This window comes from Cheilinus undulatus, linkage group 18 (genome assembly GCF_018320785.1).
Source record: "Cheilinus undulatus linkage group 18, ASM1832078v1, whole genome shotgun sequence".
Taxonomy (NCBI): domain Eukaryota; kingdom Metazoa; phylum Chordata; class Actinopteri; order Labriformes; family Labridae; genus Cheilinus; species Cheilinus undulatus.
Window position 1 is genome coordinate 6,709,503 of NC_054882.1, and position 21,214 is coordinate 6,730,716.

At 39.8% G+C, this 21,214-nt stretch overlaps 1 protein-coding gene across 2 annotated transcripts in view; it reads left to right on the forward strand.

Annotated features, from left to right (window-relative positions):
- The window catches only part of gfra4a (GDNF family receptor alpha 4a), a 571,203-nt gene that overhangs the window by 122,987 nt on the left and 427,002 nt on the right, over positions 1–21,214 (forward strand). For both annotated transcript variants that reach the window (XM_041812125.1, XM_041812126.1), the window contains exon 3: positions 2,830–2,913. The gene's annotated coding sequence lies outside the window, so the exon portion shown is untranslated. The remainder of the gene's footprint in view (positions 1–2,829; positions 2,914–21,214) is intronic.

Here is a 21,214-nt window from a genome sequence, read left to right on the forward strand (position 1 = left end):
GGGGTGGGGTGGGGGTTACTAACACAGACTCTGAGTCTGGGTTACCTCAGTCTCTTTAGCAGCTTACACGCATGCTCTATAGCAGGGGTCATCAAGTACATTTGCACAAGGGCCAGATTTGTTCTTGACAGAGTCTCTGAGGTCCAGACTTCCAAATAAAGAAAAATTAAATCCATATGTTGTTCTGATTAACATATTATTTTATTAGTACCGTAAAATACCAAATAATAGCCTGGGCGTTTATTTGTCTCAAACCCTGAGCAGATGAGACGTTTATTTGGGACCAGGCGGCTATTTGGAACAGGCGTTTAATTCCTTTCTCACAAAAATCTTGCTAAGCAAAAATTGGAAAAATATGGTAAATTTAATCAAACTATTTATTTACACCAGTATGAATATCTCTTACATTTTTAAGACAAGATTACAGTACCATAGTTATACTTTTGTCTTCTTCTGTCAACTCAACACTCTAAACACTTTAAATACTGGTAAGGAACTAAACAAACACAAAGTTGATGACAAAGTGTTTAAAGTTAATGTCGTACTTTTTATTTTTTGGCTGCACCGGGGCATGGTGCTGCTCTCTCACTTGAGAAAGTCAGCAAGGGACGGGGGTGCCCCAGCCAACGAGGCTAGTACTCGCAGCCAATCAGGCTCAGGTCAGAGGGAGTGTTCCTATTGGCCGCTGTAGCTTCTGTGTCTCAGCTCAGTGAGAAGTTGATTCAATGGTGGAGTTACGGCGGTGTTCGGTCCTGTGTAGAATTTGTCCATGATGAGATGAAGTGTTTTCTTGCCTGATTCGGCCGTTGATTTCAGAGGAAAAGCAGAGCAAAATCACTCCACGCGCGCCTTGCCACCCAGAGTATTCAATTCAGCAGACATTCTCATCTGCAAGGAGGCACGTAAAGAGAGGGGCGGAGCTACGGAGCTCAAACAGGGAGAAGAACAGGAAGGGACGGGGAGGTGGGAGTTGATTCTATATGGTTCTCATTTCATCTCAGTCACATATCGGAGCTGTAAATAAATTACACCCAGCATTTATGTGGAACAGGCGTTTATTTGTCAAAATGTACTGCCACACCTGGCGGTTAATTGGGACCCGGCGATTATTTGGTATTTTACGGTATTTATATTTATTTTATTTCAAATCACAGGACATTTTTAGGCATTACCAGTGAGATATACCCCAATATGTAATGCCGTAGACCACTAGGATACAGGCATGCCCACAGAGTTGGCTGGGATCCTGAAAATCCCAGAGCATTGGCCCTCAACAGTTATGATTTAGCACCAGTATGAACTCATTTTTAACACTTTTCACTACTTCACTGTTTCATTCTGCTATTTCTGCAACATTTTGTGCCACATTTAACCCATTTTTGCTATTTAATCACTCTTGAACCCACTTTCCTGCAGTTTCACTACTTTGACTTTGGCTATTTTTTCACCTTTTTGACACTTTTAACTAATTTTTGACACTTGTATCACTATTTTATCACTCTTTAACCCACTTTCCTGCCTTTTCACTACTTTGCCATTAGCTATATTGCACCATTTTGCCACTTTTACTCAACTTTTTGCCATTCTTTAACTCCTTTAAACCACTTTCCTTGCATATCTTGCCCCTCCTTTTTTCATTTTCCCCCCTTTTTGTCTATTTTTGCCACTTTTCACCCATTTTTGACCCTCCTTTTGTACTTTTTGCTCCTTTTTTCCTTTAATAGTAATGGTTTGCCACATTTTAACCTGTTCTCACCACTTTTCCTGCAAGTTTTTGTCCCTTTGTGCCACGCCACAACCCATTTGGATCTCATCGCCCATTTTTGCCACTCTCTAACCCCTTTTCACCACTTTGTCTGGCCATTTTTGCCAGTTTTAACACATTTTTTAAAAATATTTACTAATAATGGCTGACAAGGGAATTTCTGTAAAAACAGATCAAATGTAAAGTCATTCAAAAACTATTTTAATATTAATTGCTTTTGGGGTGGATTCAACAGCTGCAGATATCTAAAGCCAAAAGATACTCTTAAAACCACAACTTCTTCTTTTCCTGCTTTTCTGAATTTAATGGTCTTCTGGAGGCCAGACAGGAAGCTTTGGGGGGCCTGATTTGAGATCATGAGCAGATCTTTTCATTCTCAATACGTGAGCCTTTCCAGTAGTAAAGGTTTATCTTTGTCTCATCGGTCAATAAAACTTTGTCCCAGAACGTTTGAGGTTCATCTCTGTACTTTTTGGCAAATTCCAGCCTAACCTTCCTGTTCTTCTTGCTGAGTGGTTAGCATCTTCTGATGTAGCCTCTGTACCTTTCTTCATGAAGTCTTCTGTGAACAGTAGATGGTGATACCTTCACTCCTGTCCTCTGGAGGTTGTTGCTGATGTCATTAACAGTTGTTTTAGGGTCTTTCTTTACAGCTCTCACAATGTTTTTGTTGTCAGCTGCTGCTGTGGTTTTCTAGTTGGTTACACCTCTATCGATACAGTCGTCACAGGTAAAACCCAAATCTGAATCTGAGTGTAGACATTCAGCATTATTTGTTTGAATAACCAATGTAATAGGACACTCCTGGGCAACAAAACACTCCTGTCAGTCTCATGTCCCAATACTTTTGCTCACATGAGAAATAGGTGGCTTCAAACAGAAGGTGCTATCTTCTAAGTTGTGTGTCAAATCCAGATGTAAACACCTGGAAAAGAATGACAGCTTTATAATGTTTCATGTCTCAACAGTCAGTCTTAACCAAAAGAGAACAACCATTTGAAAGATAACTCTTCTTTATAGTGTAAATTGTAGTTCACTCACCTCTTTTCCTCTTTGTCTTGCAGGTCTCTTCCCCAAGGGCGGCGTTGTGAGAACTCTGTCATCTCTGGCAGCAGAAGCCTTGTACACTCTGCACATCTCTGTGTCAGGTAAGATCATGAGGTGTAAAATTTGCTCAGACTGCTGGCGTTCTTGTTTTCTCTTCTAGCACTATACTGGCTGTGTTTGCTTTACTTGCTTGTTGAATGCCCAGAAATCATGTTTTTTTGGTCACTCAGTAAACCACAAGCTGTGCATTAGCCGCTTGCTTTGATTGCTTCAATTTTGGGTATGAAAAACAACATTTTTACTCGGGTTATGGAGGGTGTGGTTCTGGAATGATGCATTGAAGGGGTATACTCCATGATCCTGCATTTCTCTTTGGAATAGGTACAAGACTGTTCAATATTGTGCATTTTTACAGTTGTCCAAGGGATTTTGATTTTTGGCAATAACAAGTTTCTTTGTTGTTTTTCCTCATCTGTTAATGATTAGAATGTGCTCTTGTACAACACTTCTACATTGTTTGCAATCATGTGGTCCCAAATGTCCCAGGAAGTGGGGGACAGCCATAATGAATGAATGGAAACAGAGGAAAGTTAGTACTCTAAATGGACCTCTATGCTGCAGTTATCAGAAAATTTCTACATACAGCGAATACGATCCCTACAATTTTTCAAAAAAGTTTAACAGTTTAACAGATTTACCTGGTGTGGTGGTGATCAATATCACAATTTACTCAGAGGTCTTGTACTGAGCTTAGAGGCTAGCTGAGCCCCTTTAATGTATAAAAAAAATCCTCATTTTCCTCATTTGACACAAACATGCTTTTAAGTGAAACAGTGATATACTTTAAATAGAATGAACATTTTGAGGTGAGTGACCGAGTAAACAACCAGATGGTACTACGAAACGGCTCTTTACTGTGAGCCTCTGTAGCTAGCTCCCGTTTGAGTTCCAGTTTCCTTTCCCCCATCCATTTTCTAGATTTAATCCTATTTAGAAAGCTGAACTGGAACTAAAGGAAGAGCTTTTTGGGAGCCAAAGAACCAGCTGTACTGTGCTGAGCCAAATGATCCAGATCTCTTAAAAGAGACAGATTTCCAGTCACAATGAGTGAGACTGGATAGACATCAGTGGACAGCAAACTTTGTAGTATAGACCATAAACAAGCATTGTACGACATCTTCTTCATATTTTTTTTTCTACTTTTTTGGGGGGTTTTTTGCCTCAATATTTCACTGCTTTCTAGACACAAAAGTATCTTGTGAATTAAGAATTTTTATATCTGTACACTTTGAACACTTGGCAAAGTCGTAACAGTTCAAAATGACCTTTTTGCTATGCAGAAATCCCTTCTTGCCCCTCAAGGGGAGTTCTCTGCTGCTGCGTGACGTCTTCTGTGAAGAACCTATACCTCACCAAAACTTTGTAGGGTAGAGCTTTTGAACTATTCACTGACATGCTACAACCTAGACAGGAAGGCGTGGAACATTCAGTTCATAATATCCAGGGGTGGAAAGTAAGTAATTCCTTTAACTCTGATTACTGTAATTGAGTAGTTTTTTTTTCGTGTGTTTGTACTTTTTTGAGTACATTTTGAGATCAGTACTTTTACTCATAAGTACGTAACTGCACTTTTACTTGAGTACCATTCTCTTGTGCTTTTTCCCCACCTTTGTTGACTACACTTATTTCAAATCTGGGGGGATGTGTTGGAAGAGTTTCCCATCATGCCCTTGGGCAGAGTGTTTTGATGTGTTTTATAATGTGTTAAGATATTGTCTGTTCTGCAGTGATCCCTGCTGGGGTTCTTTAGGTCATTACCTCCGCCAAGGAGGTTATGTGATCAGGTGGGTTTGTTCGTTTGTTCGTTTGTTGGCAACATAACTGAAAAAGTCATGGACAGATTTTGATGAAATTTTCAGGAAATTTCAGAAATGGCATAAGGAAGAACTGATTAGATTTTGGGAGTGATCTGGATCACCGTCTGGATCCAGGAATTTTTTAAAGGATTGTTTACTATTGGGTGATAGAGCTAATGGCAGAGGTCTGCGCTGTTACCACTTTACACCAGGAGATGGCAGATGTGAGTAACTTTAATCCCAGCAGCATATTTTTGGTGTGTTTCTATTCAATGTTTTAGAGTTTATGGAGTTTGAAGGACGGACGCCTGGTCGAGGAGACGAGTCGGAGCGTGACAGAGAGAAAGACAGCAAATTGTAGCGAGAATCCTCACAATGCTGGGAGGAATAGAGGAATATTCACCCTCTGCCATGACTGTAAGTTGTCCGGTGAGACCCTAGGTGTTTCCGCCATGACAGTCCACACGAAGCGAAGCCAATGCTTTGCCTCACCATGTCTCCACCCCACTGGGGAGGAAGTAATTGGCGAAGTAGATTTTGGGAGTGATCCGGATCACCGTCTAAATCCAGGAATGTTTTTAAAGGATTCTTCCCTATAGGGACATAGGGCTAATGGCAGAGGTCTGCGCTCTCTGAGAGCTTTTCTAGTTTTTCAGTTGGATTCTTGTTTTTGTTGAGGGACACATTTGCACCGTGTGTTACCAAGTGGCGTTTGCCACTTCAGGGGTTGACTTTCTTGGCTTTCGCAGGTTGTTTTACAAAACTTTCGTGAATGGGCTTTGTGTTGTTGGGGAGTTGGTTGACAGTTGCCAGACATCTGAGGACAATCCATTTCCATTCACTTAGAGGCATAAGACAGGCAATGCTGTGAGTGTTTTATGTTATTATAGAGATATTAGACATCATATTTTATAGGATATTGTTGGACTATGTTGTGTAATTTGTGGTTTTATTTCAGTAAAAATTTAATGTTTTTATATCTTTATTTGCAGTTTTCACCATTTGTTAATGTGGACAAAGTTAAGTAGAAGAAAGAAACCTTACCACGAGTTCATCTTCATTGCAAAGCTTTAGCTTGGTGTTAAGTTTAACACACTGGACAAGAACACTACACCATGAGTGAAGTTATCCACTGAGTTAGATATCCTACCTGTGACTCTAGGTGCTCCTAGATTAGCACTGGGTTGCAATGAGATAGCTTACTACTTGCCAGAGGAGACCCACCTTACCACAGATTTTCAGGAGTTACTGCCGATAGATAGATACTGTATTAATCTACAAGGCTATAAAATGTAATATCTTCAAAATGTTTTCAAAATTAAGCTACTTAACAAGAAGGCATAATCAGGGCATCAGTAGCCCAGTGGTTATGGCTTCACGCCCCCTGCATATAGAGGCTGTTGTCCGGGTTCAGGTTCAGCCTTTGGCTTCTTTCTTACATGTCATTCTTCACTCTAGCTTCCCGGTTTCTGACTCTATGCAATACAGGGAGAAAAGCCCAAAAATAAATCATTAACCATTGTCTAAATTGCCTTGATTTGTTGGCAATGTTTTGGTAATGTCTTTACGTTGAAGAACTGATGAGCAGCACACACAGAAAACATAGTAGGTCACCGGAAAGTTTGTGTTGGACGTATTTGTTCTTTAATAGTAATGTGGATTGGCAAAAACTTGTGGATAACACGACTGTAAAACTCCATTCCTAGTCCTATCCTCACATGTGTCCTGAAGTTTTATGTCACAGTTGTGTCATCATGATTCCTAGACAATCTGGACAACGTTGGTACCTTCAGACAAACAAACAAAACACATGGATCTATGTTATTGATGAGTTTTAATAAGGTTGTGGGGCCATGAAAGTCTTCAGGGTTCCCAGGACAAATAACAGCAGGAGAATGGCAGGAGAGCACGTTGATGCACCAGAGAAACTCTGGAAAAACTGGAGTGTTGGCAGGTATTATAGCATAACCAACAAAGACAGAACCCCCAAAGGACTCCCTGAGAGATAAAAATCTTAGGTACCTCCAGTGAACATAGAAAATAAATCCACGAGTCAGCCCTTCTCTCTCAAAGTAACAGTGTCATTTCAAATCCAGTGCTCTAGAGTACACAACAAAGTAAAAACTCACTGTCCCGGTATTTTCTGCACCAAATATAACAGCACAATCTCCCAGCTCAAGCAAAAACTCCTGACACTCTGCATATTTGACACAGAGATGGAGCGGTTTGGTCTTTAACCAAAGAGACAGCTCCGCTCAGCATCTCAAAGAAAAACAACATCAAGGGACTTTGACTGGATTGGAGGAACTAACATTGTTATTGGAGCGCGATGTATGTTTGTCTCTGTAGTCAGCACGCATGAGTGGCCCTCGCTGGTTCACTGCTCCTAATATCCCCACTACCTGGACTCGGCACATAGAGACGCTCCCTAGACCTTTCCCTGATAGACGAGGAGAAATGAAAGGAATGAGAAACCAGGCGACAGACAGACAGATGGATGGAGAGATAGAAGGCAATGCGAATGAGCCTGCCTCACACTCATGCGTCATACCAACACCAACCTTAAGACACACACGTGCACACACATGGGAGAGAGGCTCAGACAGGCAAATGCAAATCATGTTCGCATCCGTGCTCACAGACAGTCAGGAAAGGACACACGACTCAGCCCTCATACAGCAGACAGAGCATGATGCACAGCAGGAGGCCAGGCTCCACATCTTCACTTGACATGTTTACGTTCTTCTATTTTCAGATTTATCCATATTTCTGAGGTTATTAGGGTTCATTCTTTAATGTTGTTTTTGCCTGGCCTTGTAATCTTGCCATTGAATTCCACTGCTCTTCAGTATGGGTGACATGAAAAGACAGGATCAAATTCATGCAAATGATTGGTTCTGCATTAAACGGCATCACTGTTTCTTTGAGTTGCAGCGCCTGTGGAAATGATTCCCCCCAACTGGATGTTTTACCAGTTTACTGATTTTATAAATCAATCATGGTCACTGTAATTTGGCTTTTCTGACAAAAAAAAACAACAACCCGAAAACAGATTTCTACAAGGTAATGTCAATTACATGAAAATAGGTGAGGTAAAATAAGTGACCCTGTTAATATTCACCCCCACTTCAAGTCAGTATTTAGCAGCAGCACTTCTGGCTGCAATCAGCACTGAGTCTGTGTGGATAGGTCTCTATCAGGCTTGCCCATCTGGACACTGTCATTTTACTCAACTCTTCTTTGCAAAACTGCTCAAGCTCCGTCAGGTTGCATGGGGATCGGGCAGGCGTGAACATTCCTTTTCAAGTCCAGCCACAAATTCTCTTTCAGACTGAGGTCTGGGCTTTGACTCGGCCTCTCCAGAACATTCTCCTTGTTGTCTTCAGACCATCTCTGTGTATCCTTCTCTGTATGCTTCGGCTCATTGTCTTGCTTGAAAAAAATGTCCAAAGCCATCATTCTCTCGCAGACTGTAAATCATCAATCAAACCATTGTCATCTAGGATTTTCCTGTATTTTTCCACATTCATTTTACCCTCTACCTTTTACAAGCCTTCCAGCTCTGATAAGCACCCCCGCAGTTTGTTGCTGCCACTACTGTGCTTCACAGTGGGTATGATGTGTTTGGTGTCCAAGCACCATTTTGGTCTCATCAGGCCACAGACCTTTGTTCCAATTGATCATGGAGTCTCCCTCATGCCTTTTAGTGATAGTCCAGATTGAATATGAGTTTTCTCCAACAGTGTCATTCTCTTCGCCACTCTCCCATAAAGCTTTGACTGGTGAAGAACCCAGCCAACAGTTGTTGTCTGCAGAGTCTCTCCCATCTCAGCTCCTGAAGCTTGGAGCTCCTTCACAGTAGTCATAGGTATTGGTGGCCTCTCTCACTAGTCTCCTTCTTGCACGCTCACTCAGTTTGTGAGGACAGTCTGATCTAGGCAGATTTACACGTCTGCCAGATTCCTTCCACTTCTTGATGATGGGTTTAGGGGATGTTTAGTGCCATGGATTTTTTTTTGTATCCATCCTGTGACTTAAAGGCTGAATCTCAATACTCCCCTTAACCCTCAATCTTAAGCCTCAGCCTCAAAATGCGCGTTCCCACCAAGTGCGAGGGCTGTGCCAATTCTCCCGAGAGTTGAGTTGAGGGGCGAGTTTTAGGGCTTTAACTCCCTCAATTTTGAGATGTTCCTGGACCTCTTTTGGTATCTAGGTATTTCTTATTACCCCTGCCAAGGAGGTTATGTGATCGGCAGGGTTCGTTAGTTAGTTTGTTCGATTTTTTGTTAGTTAGCAACATAATTCTAAAAGTTATGGACAGATTTTGATGAAATTTTCAGGAAATGTCAGAAATGGCATAAGGAAGAACTGGTTAGATTTTGGGAGTGATCCGGATCACCATCTGGATCCAGGAATTTTTTGAAGGATTGTTTACTATTGGGAGATAGGGCTAATGGCGGAGGTCTGCGCTCTCTGAGTGCTTTTCTAGTTATTGTAGTAATATAGTAATATATCCTTTAGTTATTTTAAGATGCTTTTGAGTATTGTTAAGTATGTTTGGGTAATAGTGGGGAGCTTCATATCAGAGTCTGCTTAAGGCCTCACTTTGACCAGGGGCGGTCCTCGATCAAACTGTCCTTCAATGAGTAGAATATCTCAGAATCACTGTATTGTGATACCATCAGTATCATGGACAAAATTGTACTGTAGTGGGGAAAACACTAGAATCCTTTTTGTTGTGATTAATCTTACTTCACTAAGTGCTGCAAAGTGTCCTCCTTTTTGGTGATGTGGAAATGGCCACCCTAGTTACAACTGGTGTTTGGTGTTAGTTAATGGCCGTGTTATACGGTGACTTTTTGCTGAATATGTCTGTGGTTGTGGTGTTTATATATGTTATTTGGTTGAATATTAACACATTCTCGTTCTTCTTCTTCCTCTGAATCAACAGACTACGCAGTTTTGGCAAATTACTGCCCTCTACAGTCTGAAATTGTAACTGCTATTAAGGGGTGTCCCATTTCTAAGTCAGGAGATGGCCCTTACACTTGGTTCTGAGGAGCGAGTTAAGACTGAGGGTTGAGCTTGAGGGTAAGACCTTTTCTCTGAGTTGCTTGGAGTGTTCTTTTGTCTTCATGGTGTAATGGTAGACATGAATACCAATTAACCAGTGACTGGACCTTCCAGACACAGGTGTCTTTGTACTACAATTACTTGAAACACATTCACTGCATACAGGTGATCCCCATTTCACTAACTCTGGGACGACTAGCACCAATGGCTGGGCCTCTGTTGAGTCACTTTAAAGGGGGTGAATATTTATGCAGTCATTTTTTTTTTTTTTAATCACACTAGCCAAATGAAAGTATGAGTGTATGATTCCTTCAGTGCAGTCAGGTACAGCAGTAGTCATGTCCTCCTTTTGTTCTAACCTTTATTCAGTACAGATGGATTTTTGTTTATTTATAATGAAGTGAAACTTCAGGTATAAAGAAACCTTTAAAACAGACTGCAGTCAGACGTTTCATGAGTCATACACAGAATAAACTCTTCAGAAAGATTTTAAAGAAAGTGAACTTCAAACCTTCATGAATTTATAAAGAAGTTTTCCAAAATGAGACACTCTGAATTCATTTGCTAAATACAGCTCCTGCTTCCACTTTTGAGTAAGAAAACTTCTTTTAATGTGTAAATGATGAAATAAAGGTAGATATTTTACATTTATTACTAAATTATTGTTTTAAATTCAAGTAAGACACTGCAATAGTGCCACATGTTCATTCTATTTGCTTCAAACACATCAGCCCATAGGATTTGAATATGTTTCTGCCCTTAGATGGCATCATTTGAGGAGAAAAATACTAGAAAACAATGTAACTCGGAATTGTTTTTTTCCATAATGAGTTTCCATTTCACATAAGCAATTGCCGTAGAAGTGCCATTATCTCAGAACAAGGTGTTATCTCATTCCCCAGGAATATTTTTTCTTTATCTGCAGCTAGACAGTAATAATAATAATAATGAAAGTGACGTTAAACTTAAAGAGTCATAAAGTGCCTCGCAGACAATAAAATATTAATAAATGAAAAAAGTAATAAGAAGTATAATGGAAAAGCAAGCAAACAATACAGCAAAAATAGAGATTGGATGAATGTCTGTGTGGGAAAATGTGCAATAAGAGGTAATTTTCAGCCTTGGAAAACAACTCCCCTGTGAAATTAAAGGTGGGTTTGATTGATAAATTCATGTAAAAATATGCTAAAACATTATTCAGTGAGCTAATGATAAAACAAAACAAATAAATACCCTAAATATATTATTTAAACTGGCTTCTTCACAATGCTGTCTGGATCTGCAGTGCTGCCCCACAGTTATGCCTCTACTCGGTGTTCTTTTACCAGACAGTGACGGTGCTGAGGGTGGGCAAAGAGGGGAAGCTGGGTGGTTTTCACCTTGAAATTTTATCTCCAAGAATAAATCCTTGGAGTAAGGGTAGATATTTCAAAATCTGAAGAAAATCCTCCAAAGCTTTCTTAAAAGTACGCTCACAAGCAAGGGATGAACATGAGGCCCGTATGACCTTCTTCTTTTAATTCTGTTGTCCAAAAGCGTATCACATTATTCTTAAGCAAGAGTGAGCCTGGACACAGATTTAGCTGGGCCCCTGAAACCCTCAGAGAAAGGGGCCTCCCCAGTTCTGATTTATTCATGATTTCATTTCATGTGTTGGATCAGTAGCATTGGTGCTAACATCCTGGCTAACAGTTGCCGCATTTTGGAACAGTATGTCAAACAGTGACTGGATTCTGATATTGTAATTCCATATTTGTGCCACTTATTAACGACTTTTCACCATATTTCCGCACCCTTTGTCTCTTTTTTTTGCATTTATTAAGATTTTGCCACCTTCATCCCATTGTTTTATTTATTTATTTTATTTAACCTTTATTTAACCAGGAGAAAACCTCATTGAGGTTAAAAATCTCCTTTTCAAGAGTGTCCTGGCCAAGACAACAGCAGTGAACAGAGTTTCAGACATACATAAAAACAGTCATACAACATAATACAAGATATGTAGTCCATATGCAAAAAAAAAAAAAAAAACCACCAGAATTTAGGCAGCAGCTATTTACCAGAAACAGCCAGCATTAGTCAAAGCTTCTGCATCCAGATGTGTCTGCTTCCAAGTCTTTCAGCCTTCTCTTAAAAGTGTCCAATGAGATCAGTTCATTGAGTTTCAAATCTTTTTGTAAATCATTCCAGGCTGAGGGAGCAGCAAATTTAAATGCCTTTTTTTCCCAGTTCAGTTCTGACCTTTGAGACGGGCAGCAAGTAAAGATCCTGGGAATGAAGATTATAAGATCCTGTACTCTTCTGACTGATGAAGGTCTGAAGGTAGGAGGGTAGAAGGCCAAGAATAGCCTTGTAGACAAGAATGTGCCAGTGTTTTAGTCTACGTATGGACAATGAAAACCATCCCACACGATCATACAACAAACAGTGAAGGGTAAGGGATTTAAGGTTAGTTATGAAGCTCAGAGCTCCATTATAAATGGTGTCTAGAGCATGTAAACTCTGAGGCATCACCATAGTCCAACACTGACATAAAAGTGGCACTAACAAGTTTCTTTTTTGATTCAAAAGACAGGCAGGATTTGATCCTTAAATTAAAACCCAGCTGCCTTTGTGCCTCTTTTTTATAACCAATTCTTGCCTCTGTACCCTTTTTTACCACTATTTTCCTTCTATTTTTTGCAACTTTTATCCCATTTCTGCCAGTTTTCGCCTTTACTTCTTTTGCAATGTGTCAAAGTTATTTCAGTTCCTTCTACTTTATTCTCTGGCATCCTAACATTTGTGCAAATCATGGTCTAGCTACGAAGTCTGATATTACTTTCCGTATTTGTTAGTTATTTCGCACATCCACATTGTTAACATTTACAAAAAACAATAATTTGCTTTTCAGAGACGGGCTTTATTTAATTGGTAAGAGTGTTTTTTATTCAGGTTATATAAAATATGGAAATCCCACATTAGCTTTACTCCTTTTTAGCACCCCTGTGTGCGGCCTTGAGCAAGAGTGGACATTAATGTGTAATTACAAAAAAATAGTTTGAAGTTTTCTTAAGGCACTACATTTACAAACAAGGGGGGAGTTTTATGCTCAACTACTTTGACCATTGACCTCTAGTCACTGAAAGTCATAGTGGACGTTTGTGTAAAGTAAAGAGACAGTTTACTAAAGTGTTTGTGAGATAAAGAGGCCCATTTACATTGACCTTTGACCCCCAACCTCCTAAATCAATCGAGTTAATCCTGGAATCAGAGTGGAAATAAGCTTGAAGAAAATCCTTAAAAGAGTTCTTGAGATACAACATTGACAAGCAAGGGATGAACATGAGGCCCAATAAACATGATCTCCGGCCTCTGATCTCCGAAGCCTCATCACTGTATCCTTAGATTAGACTTGGCATTTGTGCAATAGTTGAAGAAAGTCCTTCAGTGTGATATTGAGATACTGAGCTCATAAGAACAGGATGAACATGAGGCCCAATTATCTTTTTGGTTGTCCTAAAGCTGATCTCTTCCTCGATAAGGAGTAGACATTTTTGCAAAATTGGAAAAAAATCCCTCAAGATTTCTTGACATGGCTCACTCACAAGCAAGAGATGAACATAAGGCTCAATTACACTGACCTTTGACTAACAACCTCCTAAACCCAATCAGTTCATTCGGGGGTCAAAGTGGACATTTGTAAAAGGTCGAAGTCAAACCCTTTAAGAGTTCTTGAGAGCATGGCACCCAAAGAAATTGCTCTTGGTCTTCTGACCTCTAAGTCTAATCACTGCATCCTTAAGTTAGACTGGACATTTGTGCAATAGTAGAAGAAAATTCTTCAGTGTGATCATGAGATATTACGTTCACAAGCAAGGGATGAACTTAAGGCCCGATTACCTTTTTGCTTTATATATTGTCCAAAAGCATATCTCTTCCTTTTAACTAAGATTTTTTTTTTTTTCTTTAAAAAATTGAAGAAAATCCCTCAAGATTTCTTGATATGGTGCACTCACAAGCACAGGATGAAGATGAGGCCCAGTTACCTTGACCTCTGACCTACAACTTCCAAAATCTATTGAGTTAAACCTGAAGTCAGAGATCTGTGCAAAACTTGAAGAAAACCTGGAAGTTCTTGACATACAGCATACAAAAGCATGGGATGAACATGAGACCCACTGACCTTTACCTTTGACTCTGACCTCTAAAGTCTAACCAGATCATCCTTGAGTCACAGTGGACATTTGTGCAAAGCCTGAAGAAAACCCTTAAAGTGTTCTATGGATATCATGTTAACTAGAATGGACAGGTGTACAGAAGGACAGACAGGCCACCTGAAAACATAATTCCTCTGGCCTCTGGCTGTGCAGCTAGAGGCATAAAAAAGTGAACTCCGAGTCAGCAAACAGCTCCACCTTTGCAGCTACAGCCTGCTGTGATTGATATGAAATGCAAATATATGAGAGGTCCATTATGTGGCCGCTTAATGACGACCAGTGTTCGCATTAATGCTTCAGCTCTCCGTTGGGGATATGTCCGCGCTGAAGGTGAAAGGTAACGTCTCCGTGGGGAGGAAGGTGACGGAGAAGGTTATTAGATTAGTGTGAGAGAAGTGTTTCACCAATGGTCCCCGCAAGGCAAAGTGATTGAGCTCTGAAGACAGATTGGGTGCAATTACAGTCCATTTGTTCCAGCCCGGCCACCCCTCCCGTCACAGGCGAGCTGGTAATGGAAGGAGCTGGCTGGCTTTCGCTGGCTCCGATTGTCTCTACCTGTTTTTGTGATTTCTTTTTGCCTTCTTTTTCCGTCTACCTTTCTGCATCCTCTGCTGTAGCAGCATCACAGTAGCAGACTTTTAAACATAGATATAAAACTACATAAAATTGATCTGTTTTATTTCTCTGCAAAAAAGAAAGGAGTTCTGGGCATCCAGTATTCTCCTTTTGAATCACTAAAAATCAGGAATCTTCCTGCAAAGAATCTCAATTGCACAAATATACTGCCAACAGATTTAGGCAGCATTGCTGCAGCTTTCATTAAAAATATGGCTGTTGATCTGGAGTTTTTCTTTAGAGCTCTATTTGATAGTGTTTTTCATTTAAAAACAGCAAATAGGCACTCAGTATAGAGTATTTTTTTAAAGCTTGCATTAACAGTGATTTTTTCTCTTCCTGTTCAAATATGATTGAGGATCTGCAGTGTTTTAAGCTTTCAGTCTATTCCTTAATGCTATTAATCATAAACAAATAAGCAAAATAGGCATCCAATAAGGGGTAAAACTTGTTTTAATGACCTAAAACCCCAAACAAACTGCACAGAATTCAAAATGCTGAAATTCTTTGGCAACATTTAATCGTAATATGGTGCTGAAGCATTTATTTTACTTAGATATGCCCCTGTTTCTTTGGCTTGCCTTAGCAGGTGTTTAAAAATGAACAAAGTTTTATTGTAAACTTTGGTACCTTTCAGTACTTTTGACTATACACTGCCTTCCAAATTATTATGCAAATGGATTTCAGTGTCGTAAAGGCTGGTAGGCCTCTTTAGGGTCCCTGAAGGTGTGGAAATGACCTCAGTAAAGTATATAGAGTTTCTGACCGACCACTTTCTTCCATGGTACAAAAAAAAGGACAGTGCCTTCCGTAGCAAAAATATCTTTATGCATGATAATGCATGCTGCAAAGACTACCTCTGTCATCGGCTGCTATGGGCATAAAAGGAGAGGATTTGGAACAGTGCATTTTGAGTTTTTTTTATGTTTTGAAAAAACAATAGTTATCACTGAGAGGCTTGTTCAGTCAAATTTGAATTATACTGTAATGGTTGGTGGCTTGAAAATTATACTATCATTTGACTGACTATTTAGGAAAATAAGAGAAAAAATATAATTTGGAATGCAGTGTAAAAAAAACTGTCAGTGTTAATGCAGTAATCAGGGTGAGAATAAGGCTGAAACTAACGCATTTATGTTCTGGACTACATTAATCAGGTACTATTGTTGTTTTAGGGACCCTGCAGTTAAGCTACTATTGTTGAGTAGGAGCTGGATGGCACTCACCTTGTGTCACCCTGCTTTCAGAGTGATGTAAAATAATGCACTCTAAAAGGCTCAGACAGCTTACTGGTCAGAATGAATGACTTATCAGCACCTTGGGTCATCAAACATCACGTATTCCCTTCATCTATTTTCATTGACTTTTTAAAACCAGGAAGAAGTTTTTTTGTTTAAACAGCTTTCTTTTTATCCAAACTCGAGATAAAGTACCCGCAGCCTAAGATAGTATAAATTCCAAAATAAAAGCATTCAAAAGAATTGTTGCTTCAATAAGTACTGTAGCTTATTTGTTAACTTTAACTGGGGTTCATGCGCAAAAAACTGCTTATATTGAACTACTTAAAAACACTAATGCTGTCTTAATGATCTGGGATCATTGATCACCACTGAGTCATTTTGTACATGCACTCTTGCACTTTTTAATGTACAACAGAGTTATATACAGAATAAGCACTTTGCAGCTGTCTGCTTCCTCTAATTAATGGTTTCAGACTGCACTGTTAATGCAGTTCTCATTTATTTCCATTCATCCATCCATTTTCTAAACTACTTATCCTGTTCAGGGGGCTGGGGCCTGTCCCAGCTGTCATTGAGCAAGATACACTCTAGACTGGTCACCAGTCAAATGCAGGGCTGACATACAGAGACAAACAACTAGGCACCCACATACCTAGGGCCAGTTTAGAGTCGCCAATCAACCTAATGAGTATCCGAAGTACCTGAAGAGAACTGACACATGGGGAGAACGTGCAAACTCTGCATAGAAAGACCCTGACAAGGATTAGAACCAGGAACTTTCTTGCTGTGAGGCAACATTGCTAACCATGCAGCCCAGCTGTTATTGAGATAATTAATCTAAAAAACCCAATGCAGCTTGCTACATTGATTTGACTCTCAAATCAGGACAATAACAAGAATTTAATGTTTTCAATTTTGACTCAAAAATTTGTGTTAAAATACAAAATAATTAAATTTTAAACTTGTGATAAAAATGCAATAAAAAAACATGATTTTAAAGTCAGAAAAGCCACAACAAGCTGTCAAAATCCTGTGATTAATGGCAGCTTTTTAAAAGAATGTTTGACAGACTGATTCTTTGTGGTTTTAATGACAAAAGAATCGCAGACAGACTAAAATAAACTGTCTAAACGGCACAAGCAGGGACAGTGAAAGTCATAATTTCAACAGTGCTCTCTCTTTTTCTCACTGCAGCTGTTGTTAAAATCAGGATGGCCATTGTTACAGTTTGGACACCCAAACTTAGCCAAAAAAGAATCCTCTTGGGAGTCTTTTAAAAACTGACTGCAGCATCTCAGGAAGTTGGGCGGCTGGGTTAATGGCCATTTATAACAGGCAGCTCCAGATGAAGGCTAATGCTGTTTGGACTGTCCACATCATCCACTTCGGCGTGAGTTTGACCTTCTGCCCTCAGGTTGTTGTTTTAGGGCTCCTGTAAGGAGGACTAAAGGACTCCAGGCTTCAATTATCTCCAGTACAATTCTTTTAAATAGCAGGCAGCCCTTTGGTTAGTCTTGTTGCACTATAATTGCTCATTTACACACCTCCATATTGCATAAATTGGTTGTAATTTCCGTCTCAGTATGAGCTCTGGACTGATTGTATTGTTGATTCTGTGTTTATTCTTTATATTGTGTTATTTTTATTCCGTCTGACTTCTACCTTTTTAATAGGTTTTTTTTTTTTTTTTACTGTTGTTGTTTTCTGTGTGCTCCTTCTGCAAAACTAATTTCCCCTTTTGGAACAACAAAGTTTTCTGATTCTGAATCTGAAGATCTGTACTTTTATAAAACTTTCAGCACTTTTATACTGTTAATTGCAACAATAAGGCAAAAAGTCACCCACCAATGACTAAATTCTTGCCATTTATAGTTAAACTTGCAGCCAGATTCCTCTTCACTGTGTAAATGATACAAATTAAATTTGCTGTAAACATATTTGAGCATTGAAGATGGTTAAAACCAATGATTGTTAACATGTGGGACCTAAATGTGGATCTGAGCTGTTGTCAGTGATTCATGAAAATGCTTGAATACCAAAAAATGCGGCAAAAAGTCAACAATATACAGCAGCCATCAGCAGATACTTCCATATAATCCTTTTCTCTCTGTTTTGCAGGGATCACAGTTATATGTTTTATGTTACTACCTCCGCCAAGGAGGTTATGTGATCGGGTGGGTTTGTTAGTTTGTTTGTTAGCTACATAACTCAAAAAGTTATGGACATATTTTGATGAAATTTTCAGGAAATGTCAGAAATGGCATAAGGAAGAACTGATTAAATTTTGGGAGTGATGCGATCACCGTCTGGATCCAGGAATTTTTGAAAGGATTCTTTACTATTGGGAAATAGGGCTAATGGCAGAGGTCTGCGCTGTTACCACTTTACACCAGGAGATGACATCATCAGTAACTTCAATCCCAGCAGCATTTTGTGTGTGGTTCTATTCAAAGTTTTGGAGTTTATAGAGTTTGAAAGACGCACGCCTGGTCTAGGGGACAAGTTGGAGCGTAACAGAGAGAAAGACAGCAAATTGTAGTGAGAATCCTCACAATGCTGGGAGGAATAGAGGAATATTCACCCTCTGCCATGACTTCCAGTTGTCTGGTGAGACCATGGGTAACATTGTCAGTGCATCTGTTGGCACCGGCAGGCAATGCTTCTGCCATGACAGTCCACCTGTAGTGAAGCCAATACTTTGCCTCACTGTGTTTCCACCCTACCGGGGAGGGAGTAATCGGTGAATGCTGTGGTGGGGGGCACATGGGGATGGATCCAGAATTTTTTTTAAGGATTCTTCACTATTTGGAGATAGGGCTGATGACAGAGGTCTGCGCTTTCTGAGTGCTTTTCTAGTTGTATTAATGTCATTATCTTAAATGACATACCTAGCTTAAAAAAGTGTTGAACATCTGTATTGACACTAGGAGAAAAAAAGATCTTAGATCATGAAGAAATAAAGATGTATCAGTGACCTACCCAAGCTGAGAAATCGGGAGAATCCCATTCTGTTTGACTTGATCTACACTCACTCACTCTCTTCCCTTCTGCTTCAGTGGAGTGAGGATTTATGGCTAAAAGTGAAACTGAAACTTACCATTTTGGTCTGAAAAAACAGGCCTGTATGGAACTGCTTTGGGTTTTTCTAAACCATCAGGGTGCAAGGAACAGTTGTTTGGACAATCTGTGCAAAATGTATCCAGTCAGGAACGCTCTCATCATATATTTAACTGCAAAATGGATGTACAATTTTACTTGACGGAGAAGACTCTGCTCAAAAGATGCTCCCTGGGTTAGTCAAGCAGCATGCCTAAACTTTCCAGGGGGCTAGAAACCCCCATATAGATAGATACATTTATGATAATGTGTACTGACTACAATAAATTAGTTCTAAAGCGATTAATCCATAGTAGCATGATTCTGAATCTGTGGGTGCAACAAGCTTTATGCTATAAAGGAGGAGGCTGGGTTGGAGGAGGTTAAGCTTTGCCAGCAGCAACAGCAGCATGGTGCATCAGCTTTTCATGCCAAAATAGACATGAAAATGTTAAATCTAGAGCCATATTAGTCGTGTTTTAGCGGATATGCATGTCAGCATATGTTGAATAATTTTGAAGTCGGTTTCTTGATGACCCTGATGGAGACCACATGCTGAAATGTGCCATGCAATGAAATTGTTTCAGCCAAAAACATTCTCGTCATACATTTTACCATTTTATTGCAGAATTGAAATACAGTTTTACTTCGTGGAGAAGGCCCTGCTCATAAGATGCTCCCTGGGTTAGTCGAGAATGCTTTGACTTTCCAGGGAGTGCATGGCTAAAAACCCTCATATGGATGGATACGTTAATGACAATGTGAATTAAATATGATTAAATTAGTTCTAAAGCAATGAATCAATAGTAGCATGAATCTGAATGTGAGGGTGCAACAGGCTTTATGCTATAAAGAAGGAGGCTGGGGTGGAGGAGGTTAAGCTTTGCAATCAGCAGCAGTGTGGTGCATCGGCACTGATACCAGCAGGGATTAGTGAGAAGTACGTCACATTTGAATACACCCCTGTATTGAGAGGAAGAGCTGTGATTGGCTGTGGGAGCTGGAAGGTGATAATTGGGATCAGCTGACTGTCAGCTGACTACTGTGTCCTGTATGAACTAGGCTGCATTTATTTATAAAAGAAATAAGTCTTTTTCATAATAAAAGTGTGATTAATTCAGCTTAATTTTAATTGGTCCGTTCTACCTACAATTTAAAAAGAAAATCCAATAGAAAGGTCTACTTTTATCACCATACTGGTGTCATTTTATGCATCAAGGGGCTGAATTAAACATTATGGAGTTATTTAGTGGAGATTTCAAAATATTGTAATATATCCTGTGATTATTTTAGGCCATATTATCTGGCTCCAGTGATTCTCAAGTTGTGAGGTCCAAAGTGAGTCAAGAATTTGTTGGAAAACCAAAAATTGTGGCAAAAAGGCAATGATGTATTTAAGCCCTGTGCAGTTATACTTCCAGGTGTTTAATAATGCACTTAAATCATTCATTTGCATTAAAAAGCTGGTTCAAGAACAGACAGAGCTACGGTATTGATTTACATGTTTATTTAGTCCTGTCTTTTTGTTCAGTTCTATGTTTTGTTCTTTCTAAGCTCCTTTTTTTTTAAATAAAAAACAGAGAACATGACTGGATCTCTTTATTTGCCAGTTTCTGTGTTAACTCCTCTTGTTTTTATCTCGTCATCCCTCCTCTCTCCAGCCTTAACTCTCAATTTTGTCCATTTTCTGTCTTTTCTCGCCTTCTCTCCATCTGATCAAGGCAATTATATGCTTCCTGGCTTCTGAGTAAAAGCCTTTCTTTTAGAATCAAGAATCCCCCTCCTCCTTTTTTTATCCCACATGGCCACCTCCAAAGGACCCGGCAGACTTGGTCACATGCAGGATCGACCGGCTTGAGCGTAATTAGATGAAGCGTGTGACGTCAGCAAATGCGAATGGGCCTCACATGCAGAGCAAAGGGACATGGAAAAACATATAAACTACATACCACTCTGTTTCATGTGTCAAATGTACCAGATGACCTCGCTCTCCTTTTCTTCTTCATCTCTCTATCTGGCTGTGGCAATTATATGCTTTGCAGCGCTCTGTAAAGCTCTCTCCTCCCCAGCAGAAAGCCTCCTAGCCCTCCCTTTCTTTTTTCCTTTCCCTCCTCCATAACAGTTCCACTCTCCGCCTCGTTTAGAACCTTCTGGTTTCCTCAGAAGCACCCTGAGGGGTCGGTCTCATGGGTGCACCGCTGCAGGAGTCAGAGGGCACAATTAGATGACAGTGGTGCTGTCAACAAATGCAGTTTGACCTCAGATTCAGAGCGAAGAAGAACGCTAGACCTCTGTTTAATGTTACCAGGGTGTCAATATGGA